Here is a 15311-nt window from a genome sequence, read left to right on the forward strand (position 1 = left end):
GGTAGCCCCACTCCCCTTGCGTAAAACATTTAAATGGCGTGTTTCCCTCAAAAGAAGACAGGGTCTTCTATTTATTTTTCCTGAAGAAGATACCCTAGGCCGGTGGCTCACGCCTGTCATCCTAGCTCTCTGGGAGGCCAACGCAGGAGGATCGCTCAAGGTGAGGAGTTTGAGACCAGCCTGAGCAAGAGCAAGACCCCACCTCTACTATAAATAGAAAGAAATTAATTGGCCAACTAATATACATAGAAAAAATTAGCCGGCATGGTGACTCATGCCTGTAGTCCCAGATACCTGGGAGGCTGAGGCAGGAGGATCGTTTGAGCCCAGAAGATTGAAGTTGCTGTGAGCGAGGCTGACACCACGGCACTCACTCTAGCCTGGGCAACAGAGCGAGACTCTGTCTCAAAAAAAAAAAAGTGACACCCTAGGGCTTATTTTCAGGGGATGTGTTATTTTTTTTTAAGTACGGTACAACCATCTACATTGATTCAAATAGAGTGAAGTCGTCTTCTTCTGGAATATCATCCTCACTCTCCAGACCCCGAATCCCATCCTGAATGTCTTGCGACTCTGTTTCCTTTAGAGCCACCGGCCCCGATCTCTCCTGTCAAGCACTAGAGCTCTCACGGGGCGGATGAGAAGGGCTGCTCGTGTTCTTTCCCGCTCCGCGACGACACGTGTGGGTTGTGCAGATGCGCTGCACAGCCACGCCCGTCACTAGGGCTGATTTTCATAGCCACGCCCATCACCAGGGCTGATTTTCATAACCACGCCCACCACCAGGACTGATTTCCATAGCCACGCCCCTCACTAGGGCTGATGTTATAGCCACGCCCACCACCAGGGCTGATTTTCATAGCCACGCCCATCACTAGGGCTGATTTTCATAGCCACGCCCATCACTAGGGCTGATTTTCATAGCCACGCCCATCACTAGGGCTGATTTTCATAGCCACGCCCATCACTAGGGCTGATTTTTGGGGTAGGGCTTCCATTGCATATATGCTTAGACATCCTGCTGGAGCTTATTGTATGGGTAGGGCTTATTTTTGGGTAAACACTGCAGTTCCTCTTTGACTCGACCTCCCAATGTTGGTACAGTGAGAATCAACTGAACTTGAGTGAGACTTTCAAACCACAGCAACTTGGTCACAATAAAGATGAACTGCAATGGACAGAGAAATTCACATACTTCTGCACCCCACGAACATAAACGACAATCTGTTGAGATAAACCCTTCAGCACTGGGAACAGCAGGGTCCAGAAACTGCTTCTAATCACCAGGGAAATGGAAATCAAAACCACAGTGAGATATCACTTATCTCCAGTGAGGATGGCCTTTATCAAAAAGTCTCCAAACAATAAATGCTGGCGTGGATGCAGAGAGAGAGGAACACTCTCACACTGGTGGTGGGACTGCAAACTCATGCAACCTCCATGGAAAGCAATATGGAGACACCTCAAAGAGATAAAAGTGGATCTACCATTTGATCCAGCAATCCCACTACTGGGCATCTACCCGAAAGAACAAAAGTCACTCTATGAAAAAGACACCTGCACTCGAATGTTTACAGCAGCACAATTCACAATTGCAAGGCTGTGGAAACAACCCAAGTGCCCGTCCATGCACGAGTGGATTAATAAAACGTGGTCTGTGTACACCATGGAGCACTACTCAGCTCTGAGAAACACGGTGACCCAGCACCTCTCGTGTGTTCCTGGCTGGAGCTGGAGCCCATCCTACTAAGGGAAGCGTCCCGAGAATGGAAACACAAGCACCACGTGCGCTCACCAGCAAACTGGTGTTGACGGATCAGCACCTAAGTGGACACACAGGAGTGACGTCTATCGGGTGTCGGGCAGGTGGGAGGGGAGGAGGGGACGGGTGTAGACAGACACGACGAGTGAGACGTGCACCGTCTGGGGGATGGGCACGCTTGAGGCTCTGACTCGAGGGCAATATACATAACCTTAACACTTTTACCCCCATAATATACTAAAATAATAATAAAAAAAAGTGAGTGTTGTTATTTTGTTTCTGCATGGACCCAACTTGAGCCTGCGTTTATGGAAATATAGAAATAGCTGTTTCTATTGGTGACTAATTCAGATGAATCGTGCCAATGGCATTTATAATAATGGTTTTCCTGAGAGTGTCTTGGTGCAATTTCAGAAACCTGGGGCCGATGTGGAAAGAGGAATAAAACACCCCGAGGGATCCACATAATAGAGAGATACAGGACTTCTCAGCCAAGCTAAGCGTGTTCTTTGCAACGGAAGTTGCAGCCCACATGCGTTTGCATCTAGTTCTCCGAGCTTGTCAAATCTATCCGCTACTCCCAGGAGCAGGAGAATGGAACACCCAGGAAAGTTGAAAAAAAAAATACGCATGATTAGTATGGTTGGGACCAAATATGAGTAGTGTATACTGTGAGTATAATAAACTCATTTCCTTCAGCAAGCTCAGCACTTGCTTTGGGTCTTTCCAGCTTCCTGCATGGAAAACCGGGTTATTATTGACCCCTTGAAACTCCCTCAATTGGCTTAAAGGAATATATCTGCAGAGAGCAGGAAAAAAAAATTTTTTTTATATAAGTCAAGAGAAGGTCTCTTACTTCAGGCAGCTATGCGCGGTGACTCTAGAAATAAATGGACCCTTTTCCGGAACTTCGGAATCCGAGGAATACGACATATGAATAAAGGATGGGCGGGCACGGTAAATGCAACCTGTCTCTCTATTCACTGTCGATCTTTGGAAGAGGCCTAAATATGAGGAGTGAGTGGAAGGTTTGCATAAAGAACATGCATGAGTGTCACTACCGTGGGAACAACTTAGTGTTGACCGGTTGGCACCCATTTGATGGGTGAGCCCACGTGGTGCTTGTTTTTCCGTTTCTTATGATACCTCGCTTGGAAGGGTGGGCTCAAGCTCTAGCCAGGGTGATAGAAGAGGTGCTGGCTCACCATTGGTTATTTTTGTTTGTTTGTTTCTTTGTAGTTGAATAGTATTCCATGGTATACATATTCCCTGGGTGCTGGTCAGGTGGGGGGTGGGTAAACTCACAACTAATGGATGCGGACCGTACCGTTTGGGGGATGGGCACGCTTGTAGCCCGGGCTTGGGTGTGGCAAAGGCATTCCATGTAATCAAAATGTCCGTATTCCTTCATAGTATTCCGAAATAAAACAAAGGATATGTGTGAAAAAAATACACGCTCAATATGTGGGTCTTCATATCGCAATTACTACAGTCTACATGTCGTAACTTTTTATTAATTTATTTTTATTTTTTATTTTTTTGAGACAGAGTCTCGCTTTTTTGCCCAGGCTAGAGCGAGTGCCGTGGCGTCAGCCTCGCTCACAGCAACCTCAGACTCCTGGGCTCAAGCGATCCTCCTGCCTCAGCCTCCCCCCTGAGTAGCTGGGACTACAGGCATGCGCCACCACGCCCAGCTAATTTTTTCTTATATATATTAGTTGGCCAGTTAATTTCTTTCTATTTATAGTAGAGGCAGGGTCTCACTCTTGCTCAGGGTGGTCTCGAACTCCTGACCTCGAGCAATCCGCCTGCCTGGGCCTCCCAGAGTGCCAAGATGACAGGTGTGAGCCACCGCGCCCGGCCCTATTTTATTTTTTTGAGACAAAGTCTCGCTTTGTTGCTCAGACTACAGTGAGTGCCATTGGTGTCAGCCTCACTCACAGCAACCTCAATCTCCTGGGCTCAAGTGATCCTCCTGCCTCAGCCTCCCGAGTAGCTGGGACTACAGGCATGTGCCACCACACCCGGCTAATTTTTTAATATATATATTTTAGTTGGCCAGTTAATTAATTAATTAATTAATTAATTTTATTTATTTATTTTGAGACACAGTCTCACTTTTTTGCCCAGGCTAGAGTGAGTGCCGTGGCGTCAGCCTCGCTCACAGCAACCTCAATCTCCTGGGCTCAAGCGATCCTCCTGCCTCAGCCTCCCTCCCGAGTAGCTGGGACTACAGGCATGCGCCACCACGCCCGGCTCATTTTTTTCTTATATATATTAGTTGGCCAACTAATTTCTTTCTATTTATAGTAGAGGCGGGGTCTCACTCTTGCTCAGGGTGGTTTCGAACTCCTGACCTCGAGCGATCCTCCTGCCTCGGCCTCCCAGAGTGCTAGGATTTACAGGCGTGAGCCACCGCCCCCGGCCTACATGTTGTAACTTTTTAAATAATTATTTTCACTGAGTTCTAAGAACTCTTGCAAAGTTCAACATGTTGGAACGGCCTAAAAATATTTCCATTTGTCTATTTCCGCCCGTGAACCCAGTTTTAGATCGAAAACACCCAGCCCAGTTAGTTAGCTAACAAACTCCTACTGTGGTTCTTAAAAATACAAAAACCTGGCTCACGCCTGTAATCCTAGCTCTTGGGAGGCCGAGGCGGGCGGATTGCTCAAGGTCAGGAGTTCAAAACCAGCCTGAGCAAGAGCGAGACCCTGTCTCTACTATAAATAAAAAGAAATTAATTGGCCAACTGATATATATAGAAAAAATTAGCCGGGCATGGTGGCTCATGCCTGTAGTCCCAGCTACTCGGGAGGCTGAGGCAGGAGGATCGCTTGAGCCCAGGAGTTTGAGGCTGCTGTGAGCGAGGCTGACGCCACGGCACTCACTCTAGCCTGGACAACAAAGCGAGACTCTGTGTCAAAAAAAAAAAAAATACAAAAACCACTCAACTCACAGGAAAGAGAACAGGAGGAACGAACTAACTTTCACTATATAGTGGCACAAGCAAATTTGCACGGTTCTCCTCATTTTATGCTTAGCAACGATCTTTCAAGAGAGGCATAAACGTTTTAGGAACGAGGGAAACTTAGCAAGAGCAACCTCCAAGTGGAACCTTGAACCTTGACACGTTGCACTTCCCGAGCTAATGCGAAAAGCGATCCCTTTTGACAGTCGGATGATCTCGTGAACGTGTTGGTAATCGGTGTCGGGAATAAGGCTCTTAAGAACATTCCACACGATTCCAATACCCTTTGTCAGCCTTTGAAGGACAGTTAGAATAATGAGCACAGCACTTAATTTGTTTGCAACATGCACGTGCTTAAACGGTTGCCCTCCATGCTTTAGAAAAAGAAACATGTTCTTCTTCTCGACGCCTTTATCACAGATTAATTATTTTCTCTCTCCCTTCAAAATTTGTCCAGTAGCTATGGTGAAACGGGCACCTTAGTCCACATTGTTATTTTTTTGTTTTGTTTTGTTTTAAATGCAAACAGGATTTTGCTACTCCTGAATCACACAGGAGGGAAACCGAGGCTCAAAGATGGGAAGATGATTCCAAACAGAGCCAGGATATAATATATGGATCAGCTTATAGAACGAAATCCACGACGTTGGCTTCGTGCAGCTTCTCACCGAGGCGCTTGGCAAATCGCTCAGTCCGCAAATGCGCCTTGCACTTTTCCGCCTTCGATTTTTTCCGCATCTCCCCCCCCCTCCACCGTGCACGCACGCCCCCCTCGGCCCCCACCTGGAACCTGCTTCTCCTTGCTCACTCTCCGCACACCCTTCCTCCTCTGCAGGTTTGGCATCTGACGAAGAAATCTCCCAGTTTTCCTTTAATTGGAGCTGGCGACATGTGGTCCCTGATAAAAAGCATATTTTCTTTCGAGATGGCGATCATCGGTTTGGGCTCCTTTTTTTTTTTTTTTTTGCCTTGGCCCCCCTCCACGGAAAGCTGAACTTCTCTGGGAAAAAGACACAGCAGCTTGTGGGTTAGTAAATGCCAGCGAGCTGAACTTAAAAAACAAAAAAAAAAAAAAAAAAAGAAAAAAAAGAAAAGAAAAGAAGAGAGAGAGAGAGAGAGGAAAAAAAAATCACAAAGGAAAACAACTTAAAAAATACATTTTTGGAGAGCCTGCGTGCATCGCATGCGTGTATGTGGGTGCGTGTTTGCACAGACCGGCGTCAGCCGCCCCGAGTTCACGTATGGTCTGTACGCATCACGCGTGTGCATGTGTGTGTGTGTGTGTGCAAAAAACTCTTAAAGGGCACGATTTTTTTTTTTTTTTTTACCCGTAGCCTATTTATTCCAAACACGGGGCTAAATGAGGAGGCCAAATATAGCAAGCGATTGCTCGGGGGGCCCCATGGCCTATATAGCATTTAAACCGAAATGATTTGCAAAATCACTCTTCAGACAGCTTGCTCATACTGTCAGCTCGCCAGCTCGCCAGAAGCTCGCCGTGTATTTTCGTCTTGGCAGATGCACATTCTGTTGGAAAGGTCTGTTCATCCGATGCTTTCCTTGTTTTTCAGGTAATGCTCAGCGCCTTCCCGAGAGAGAGAGAGAGAGAGAGAGGGAGACAGAGAGAGAGAGACAGAGAGACAGAGAGAGAGACAGAGAGAGAAGAGAGAGAGAGAAAGAGAGAGCCAGAGAGAGACAGAGAGAGAGACAGAGAGAGAAGAGAGAGAGAAGAGAGAGAGAGAGAGACAGAGAGAGAAGAGAGAGACAGAGAGAGAAGAGAGAGAGAGAGAGACAGAGAGAGAAGAGAGAGAGACAGAGAGAGGAGAGAGAGAGAGAGACAGAGAGAGGAGAGAGAGAGAGAGACAGAGAGAGACAGAGAGAGAGACAGAGAGAGAAGAGAGAGAGAAGAGAGAGAGAGAGAGACAGAGAGAGAAGAGAGAGACAGAGAGAGAAGAGAGAGAGAAGAGAGAGAGAGAGAGACAGAGAGAGAAGAGAGAGACAGAGAGAGAAGAGAGAGAGACAGAGAGAGAGAAAGAGAGACAGAGAGAGAGACAGAGAGAGATATATAGAGAGACAGAGAGAGAGAAGAGAGAGAGAAAGAGAGAGAGAGAAAGAGAGAGAGACAGAGAGAGAGAGACAGAGAGAGAGACAGAGAGAGACAGAGAGAGAGAGAAAGAGAGAGACAGAGAGAGAGAGACTGAGAGAGATAGAGAGAGAAAGAGAGAGAGACAGAGAGAGAGACAGAGACAGAGAGAGTGAGACAGAGAGAGAGAGAAAGAGAGAGACAGAGAGAGAGACTGAGAGAGATAGAGAGAGAGAGAGAGACAGAGACAGACAGAGAGAGAGAGACAGAGAGAGAGAGAGAAAGAGAGAGACAGAGAGACTGAGAGAGATAGAGAGAGAAAGAGAGAGAGACAGAGAGAGAGACAGAGAGACAGAGATAGAGACAGAGAGAGAGATAGAGAGACAGAGAGACAGAGAGAGAGAAGAGAGAGGCAGGGGGTGTCGTGGGCTCGAGCCGCTTCTCCCAGTCCTGGAGGAGGGACGGTCTGCACCCCGAGCCCGGCACTCTGATCAGGGGCCCCATCCTGGCTCCCACCTCCGTCGATAGTTCATTTCTGCTCCACAAAAACACAGGTCTGGGCCGTCCCCACTGCCACCCCCTCCCCCCGATTAATACGATTTAATTTTTTATTTCTCATATTTGCTAAGGGGCGGAGGGAAATGCACCAGGCATGGGCACGCTCAACGAGGATGATCGCATTTCTTTAAAAAAAAAAAAAAAAATCACCTTAAGTGTTGGAGGAAGAAGGGTGGTTTTTTGGGTTTTTTTTTAGATTAAAAAGCATGGTTTTTCCCAAAACTGATTAGCATAGTTTTTCAGCCACTCTGAAGTGTTTGTTAGGCTTTGCATGCTGGTCTCCATATGCCTGTCTTCAGTCACTTGTGCTGCCACAAGTATGGCTAAGCGGAACGCTGCTTCAAACACAGAAAGCAAACTGTTAGGGTTTGTGCAGTGTAACCGGGTTGGGTTTCGCGGCTAGAAATCAAACCGCCCTGATTTCCGTCACCAAACCGCTAGATGTTCTGTTTGCAGAAGTAGCCCTGGCCATGGGCCTTAACCCTTTCCCTCTTGCTTGCTTTTTTTTTTTTCCCTCTATCCCTTTATTCTAGTCGAGGTTGAATTTTTTTATTTTATTTTTTTTATTATTTATTTGTCTATTTGTTTGTTTATTTTATGTGTTTTTTTTTTTTTTTTTTTGAGACAGAGTCTCACTCTGTTGCCCGGGCTAGAGTGAGTGCCGTGGCGTCAGCCTCACTCACAGCAACCTCAGACTCCTGGGCTCCAGCGATCCTCCTGCCTCAGCCTCCTCCCGAGTAGCTGGGACTACAGGCATGTGCCACCACGCCCGGCTAATTTTTTTCTATATATGTTAGTTGGCCAATTAATTTCTTTCTATTTTTAGTAGAGACGGGGTCTCGCTCTTGCTCAGGCTGGTCTCAAACTCCTGACTTAGAGCGATCCTCCCGCCTCGGCCTCCCAGAGTGCTGGGATGACAGGCGTGAGCCACCACGCCCGGCCTGAATGTTTTTAAATACCCTAGATTTTACAAAGCGCGGCAGTGGAATAAAAAAAAAAAACTGGAGTTTCTTTTCATGCAAACGTATTTATTTGGATTATATACATATATATATATATATATTTCCAATTATTGATGCATTCAAAGAGTCATTTTGATCTCTATCATTTTCCTTGGTTGTGATATTTTTTGAAACATTCACCCACAGGAAGACCTGGTTTTACATCCGAGAGTTCCGTGAATACAAATCTCCTCTCTTCCTCCTCCTCTGATTTTTCTGTTAGAACAAACAACAGGATTTTTGTGGGTTTTTTTGTTGTTGTTGCTAGGGTGAGGTGTGATTGTATGCAACTTTCCATCTGAATGTTGCTCTAAGTCGGTGGATAACAATCTACCCCTGAAAGTTAGAGGACCGTCTCTGCATTTGCATCTTGCTGGTCCTCTAGTGCTAATGAAAACAGGAGGCCGGGCACGGTGGCTCACGCCTGTCGTCCTAGCACTCTGGGAGGCCGAGGCGGGAAGATCGCTCGAGGTCAGGAGTTCGAGACCAGACTGAGCAAGAGCGAGACCCCCGTCTCTACTATATATAGAAAGAAGTTAATTGGCCAACTAATATACATAGAAAAAATGAGCCGGGCATGGTGGTGCATGCCTGTAGTCCCAGCTACTCGGGAGGAGGCTGAGGCAGGAGGATCGCTTGAGGCCAGGAGTTGGAGGTTGCTGTGAGCGAGGCTGACGCCACGGCACTCACTCTAGCCTGGGCAACAAAGTGAGACTCTGTCTCAAAAAAAAGAAAAAAAAAATACAACAAACGTAGTTGCCGAATGTCCATGGTATGGATCTGATTTATTTATTTAGGAGCATGGAAAATGCTATTTTCATCACTGCTATAAAAGGTACGAGGGATTTTTTTGTTGTTTGTTTTTGAGTAGAATGAGAGAAGTTACTCAGAGAATAGCGGAATTTGCTGGGTTGGATAATATTTTGGGCATTCTAGAAGATCCACAAAAACAGGTATGCAAAAATTACTAATTCCCCCCACAATACCACAGAATGCTTTCAAATCAACATCAAATCCATTTGCCTTTTTTTTTTTTTTTTTGAGACAGAGTCTCACTTTGTTGCCCAGGCTAGAGTGAGTGCCGTGGCATCAGCCTCACTCACAGCAACCTCCAACTCCTGGGCTCAAGCGATCCTCCTGCCTCAGCCTCCCGAGTAGCTGGGACTACAGGCATGCGCCACCACGCCCGGCTCATTTTTTGTATATATATTTTTAGTTGGTCAATTAATTTATTTCTATTTGTGGTAGAGACGGGGTCTCGCTCAGGCTGGTTTCGAACTCCTGACCTTGAGCAATCCGCCCGCCTCGGCCTCCCAGAGAGCTAAGATGACAGGCGTGAGCCACCACGCCCGGCCCCATTTGCCTTTCTTTTACACGACCGTTTCTGAAAATTTGTATATTTGAATAATTATACAGTGAGTGATATTTTCCGCATACTAGGGACATTGATGACTTCATGAAAATATATAAATAATACAACGAAGAGTCTTGATAAATGCATTCTCAAATGTTAAGGGTTCATGTAAGTGAATTTCTACTTAGCAAATAAAATTGGGGTTTGGAATAATACAAAAATCTTCAAGTCCCATATCCACACACACACAAAAATGAGGTGTAGCTCAGTTAACATTTGTAAAAAAAAAAAAAAAAAAAAAAAAGAGAAGAAAAACTATAAAAAAGTAAAGATATTTTTTTAAAAAATTAAAATATAAAAAAAAGCCCATGAGGTGTAGCTCAATTAACATTTGTAAAATAAAGAGAAGAAAAAATATTAAAAAGTAAAGATATTTTTTTTAAAAAATTAAAATATAAAAAAAACCCTATGAGGTGTAGCTCAATTAACATTTGTAAAATAAAGAGAAGAAAAAATATTAAAAAGTAAAGATATTTTTTTAAAAAATTAAAATATAAAAAAAAATGAGGTGTAGCTCAGTTAACATTTGTAAAGAAAGAGAAACGAAAAAATATAAAAAAGTAAAGATATTTTTTTTAAAAAAATTAAAACATAAAAAAATGAGGTGTAGCTCAGTTAACATCTGTCAAAAAAGGGAGAAGAAAAAAATATTAAAAAGTAAAGGTATTTTTTTAAAAAATTAAAATATAAAAAAACACATGAGGTGTAGCTCAGTTAACATTTATAAAAAAGAGAGAGAAGAAAAAATATAAAAAGTAAAGATATTTTTTAAAAGAATTAAAATATAAAAAATGAGGTGTAGCTCAGTTAACATTTGTAAAAATAAAAGAGAAGAAAAAATATAAAAAAGTAGATTTTTTAAAAAAATTAAAATATAAAAAAACATGAGGTGTAGCTCAGTTAACATTTATAAAAAAGAGAGAGAAGAAAAAATATAAAAAAGTAGATTTAAAAAAATTAAAATATAAAAAGAATGAGGTGTAGCTCAGTTAACATTTATAAAAAAGAGAGAGAAGAAAAAATATAAAAAAGTAGATTTAAAAAAATTAAAATATAAAAAGAATGAGGTGTAGCTCAGTTAACATTTATAAAAAAGAGAGAGAAGGAAAAATATAAAAAAGTAAAGATTTTTTTAAAAAATTAAAATATAAAAAAAAGATGAGGTGTAGCTCAGTTAACATTTGTTAAAAAAAAAAGGAGAAGAAAAAAATATAGAATAGTAAAGATTTTTTTTTAAAATTAAAATATAAAAAAACCCATGAGGTGTAGCTCAGTTAACATTTGTAAAAAAAAAAAAAGAAGAGAGAAGAAAAAAATATAAAAAAGTAAAGATTTTTTTTAAAAAAAATTAAAATATAAAAAAAAACATAAGGTATAGCTCAGTTAACATCCCTTAAAAAAAAAGAGAAGAAAAAAACTATAAAAAAGTAAAGATATTTTTTAAAAAGAAATTAAAAAATATATATATATATAAAAACAAAACATGAGGAACAGCCTTGAAGATGGTTTTATTCACTTCTGGGGAAAAAAAAAAAAAAAAAAAAGGAAAGGATTGTGATTGCAGATGTACGTGGCCACGGGAAACCCAGACACACGCAAACCCAGACTTAACGCATAGGATAAATTATTTTTAAGGGTGTTTTCTCCACACACCCAAAGCCACCATCCGCCAGCCAGAGAGAAACTGCTTTTTTGCAAGCGTGCGCACGCATTCCCTGAAAGGATTTACAATCCGGCCAATACGGCACGTTTTTTTTTTTTTTTTTTGCATGCGTTACAGAAAGGACGGATTTACTACGGGCAGGCAATCTGCCTTCCCCCACGGCTGCATATTGTGGCATTTCTAGCCCATATGGATCGGGGAGGCCTGGATGGCAGGCAGTTGACCTTCAAAATCGTGCAAATGTGAGGAGACCACACTCCTACCCTTGCAGCTGGGAGTGAGTATCCCTGGCACATCTCTTGCTTCAGCTCATTTTGGGAGGCAATGACTAAAATGCAATTCGACTTCTAAAAAAAAAATCATCGAGGCTTTAGTTTTTATTCCCACCCTCCCGCCCCGCCGCTCCACGGAAAATGATTTCGTCTTTTGCTCCCTCTGTCCCTTCCGCAGTTCCCTCTGGGCTAACTGAACTTTCCCTCGTTAGCAGCCGGGGCCCAAATGCTCATCATCCGAGAGAGAGACAGAGAGAGAGAGAGAGAAAGAGAGAGAGAGACAGAGAGAGAGAGAGACAGAGAGAGAAAGAGAGAGAGAGAGACAGAGAGAGACAGAGAGAGACAGAGAGAGAGAGAGAGAGAGAGAGAGAAAAGAGAGAGAGAGACAGAGAGAGACAGAGAGAGAGAGACAGAGAGAGAGAGAGAGAGAAAGAGACAGAGAGAGACAGAGAGACACAGAGAGAGAGACAGAGAGAGACAGAGAGAGAGAGAGAGAGAAAGAGAGAGAGAGAGACAGAGAGACACAGAGAGAGAGAGAGAGACAGAGAGAGACAGAGAGAGAGAGAGAGAAAGAGAGAGAGAGACAGAGAGAGACAGAGAGAGAGAGAGAAAGAGAGAGAGAGAGAGACAGAGAGAGACAGAGAGAGACAGAGAGAGACAGAGAGAGAGAGAGAAAGAGACAGAGAGAGAGAGAGACAGAGAGAGAGAGAGAGAGAGAGAAAGAGACAGAGAGAGAGAGAGACAGAGAGAGAGAGAGAGACAGAGACAGAGACAGAGAGAGAGACAGAGAGAGAGAGAGAGAGAGACAGAGAGACAGAGAGAGAGAGAGACAGAGAGAGAGAGAGACAGAGAGACAGAGAGAGAGAGAGAACTTGCTAAAGCCAGGACCACTGGCTATCTAACTGCAGACAAGGCTTTTTCCACCCTTTTTCATGCATGCTACAGTCAGTTCCTCTGCAATAACTTCTGCTGCACCTTTGAAAAGGCCTGGCAGCGGCTTTTTCCTTGCAGGTCTTCCTTCCGAAGCTGCCCCCGTTCTCTCTCCAGCCCCCAAACCTGGGTCCCGCCAGCTAGCGCCAAACTGTTTGTCTGGCGATGTTAGTTCCCTGGGTTTACAGTATAACAATCCGCCAAGATGATTGGAACAGAATCGCAAGGAGTTATGTTTGTTCATCGGCCAGATTTTTCCTTTTTTTTTTTTCGTTGCATTTAAAAATTCAGTGCAAAATGGTATATCACATTTTCCAGAGTGCTGAAGAGACTACGCTTGAATACATGCATTTGCCAGAGCAAAAGAAATATATATATATATATAAAATATATATTTAAAACTCTCAAGATGGAAAGAAACAATTTCAACAGTTTCCCTCTTTGTGATTTAAGGCTCTGAGGACCACAGGAAGCCACAGGCATCCCCAGGACCGCGCCACGCCAAGCCGGAGACAACAAGCAAAACCCAATTATAAAAGAGAGAGCTGGGCCGGGCGCTGTGGCTCACGCCTGTAATCCTAGCTCTTGGGAGGCCGAGGCGGGAGGATCGCTCAAGGTCAGGAGTTGGAAACCAGCCTGAGCAAGAGCGAGACCCCGTCTCTACTATAAATAGAAAGAAATTAATTGGCCAACTGATATATATATAAAAAAAAAAAATTAGCCGGGCATGGTGGCGCATGCCTGTAGTCCCAGCTACTCGGGAGGAGGCTGAGGCAGGAGGATCACTCGAGCCCAGGAGTTGGAGGTTGCTGTGAGCGAGGCTGACGCCACGGCACTCACTCTAGCCTGGGCAACAAAGCGAGACTCTGTCTCAAAAAAAAAAAAAAAAAAAAAAAAGAGAGAGAGCTGGGCGAGATCCTTGCTTCCAAAGAGGCAAGATGGCATTTTCTCTCTTCCATCCTAGCATCTCCCAGTGAGACCTCGGGTTTTTTCCAGAAATCTTCCCTCCTACAAACGGACGGCTTAATAGAAGGGTCTGGTCTGGGCCATAGGCTCTAAAGGATTCGCTGGCTGTTTTGTGCATCATTTCTGCTTCAAGATTGTGTTTCAGAAGCCACTTATTTTAACTTACGGCGAACTGTCCGTCGATAAAAAGGATAAATCTTCTTCTATCGCTCAGCTCTTGTCTCGTAATTCAACCTAACCGTTTCTCAAGTGGAAATTTCCTTCTGTCCATCTCTAATCAGCTATAAATTTTGGGAGATGCAAGGCTTTTTTTTTTTTTTTTTTTTTTTTGAGACAGAGTCTCACTCTGTTGCCCGGGGCTACAGTGAGTGCCGTGGCGTCAGCCTCGCTCACAGCGACCTCAGACTCCTGGGCTCAAGCGATCCTCCTGCCTCAGCCTCCTCCGGAGTAGCTGGGACTACAGGCATGCACCACCATGCCCGGCTCATTTTTTTTTCTATATGTTTTTAGTTGTCCAGCTAATTTCTTTCTATTTCTAGTAGAGACAGGAGTCTCGCTCTTTCTTGCTCAGGCTGGTTTAGAACTCCGGACCTTGAGCCATCCTCCCGCCTCGGCCTCCCAGAGTGCCGGGATGACAGGCGTGAGCCACTGCAAGCCGACCAGATGCAAGCTTTAGTGTTTCCGATTGCTCACACGATTAGGGCAATGTTTTCCAGATTCCTTTCTGGAAAGTGGGAGTATCCAAATCACCTAACAACCACCACTAGCATCTGTGAAGAGTTTATTACATGCCATGAGCCCTTTCCATGCATTTATGTGCTCACTTAATCTCCATGGCAACTTATGAATCAGGCATTCTGATTGGCCTCCTTTTACAGGTAAAGAACATGAGACCTTAAGAAGTTAGGCGACTTCTAGCGGTCTACCTTCGGTCATATTTGGCCTCCATGAATCAGAGCTTGAACCTAAGTAGCTTTTCTCGAGAGCTGGCGGTTTTTACCATTTGCTTGTAGACAAAGAATATGGGCAATGAACTGATGGATACTCATTCTCATTGTGTCTGGACTTACTCATTGGCTAGCTTCAACCAAAAAGTGAAGTAGAAAATTGAAAGTCCTCATCAATTATAAGTTGACCCTAATAGCCAGTAAAATGGTAGCCCCAATGGCCTTTATTTGTCTAGTACAGATATGGGGAGCTGGGAACAGGGTTGATGGAAGTGACCAGTGGTAGCCAAGGAAAATTCTCCCCTGATGTCTCAGGTCCTGGTTGTATAATGTCAACGTTGTAAACAGATACCGTGTTTCCCCGAAAATAACACCCACCCCCAAAAAAAACCCCAGCAGGATGTCTAAGCAGGTGCGCAATAGAAGCCCTGCCCGGTAAATCAGCCCTGGTGATGGGCGTGGCTATGAAAAATCAGCCCTAGTGATGGGTGTGGCTATGAAAATCAGCCCTAGTGATGGGTGTGGCCATGAAAATCAGTCCTGGTGGTGGGCGTGGCTATGGAAATCAGCTCTAGTGATGGGCATGGCTATGAAAATCAGCCCTGGTGATGGGCGTGGCTATGAAAATCAGCCCTAGTGGTGGGCGTGGCTATGAAAATCAGCCCTAGTGGTGGGCGTGGCTATGAAAATCAGCCTTAGTGGTGGGCGTGGCCATGAAAATCAGCCCTAGTGGTGGGCGTGGCT

Source organism: Microcebus murinus, chromosome 29 (genome assembly GCF_040939455.1).
Source record: "Microcebus murinus isolate Inina chromosome 29, M.murinus_Inina_mat1.0, whole genome shotgun sequence".
Taxonomy (NCBI): domain Eukaryota; kingdom Metazoa; phylum Chordata; class Mammalia; order Primates; family Cheirogaleidae; genus Microcebus; species Microcebus murinus.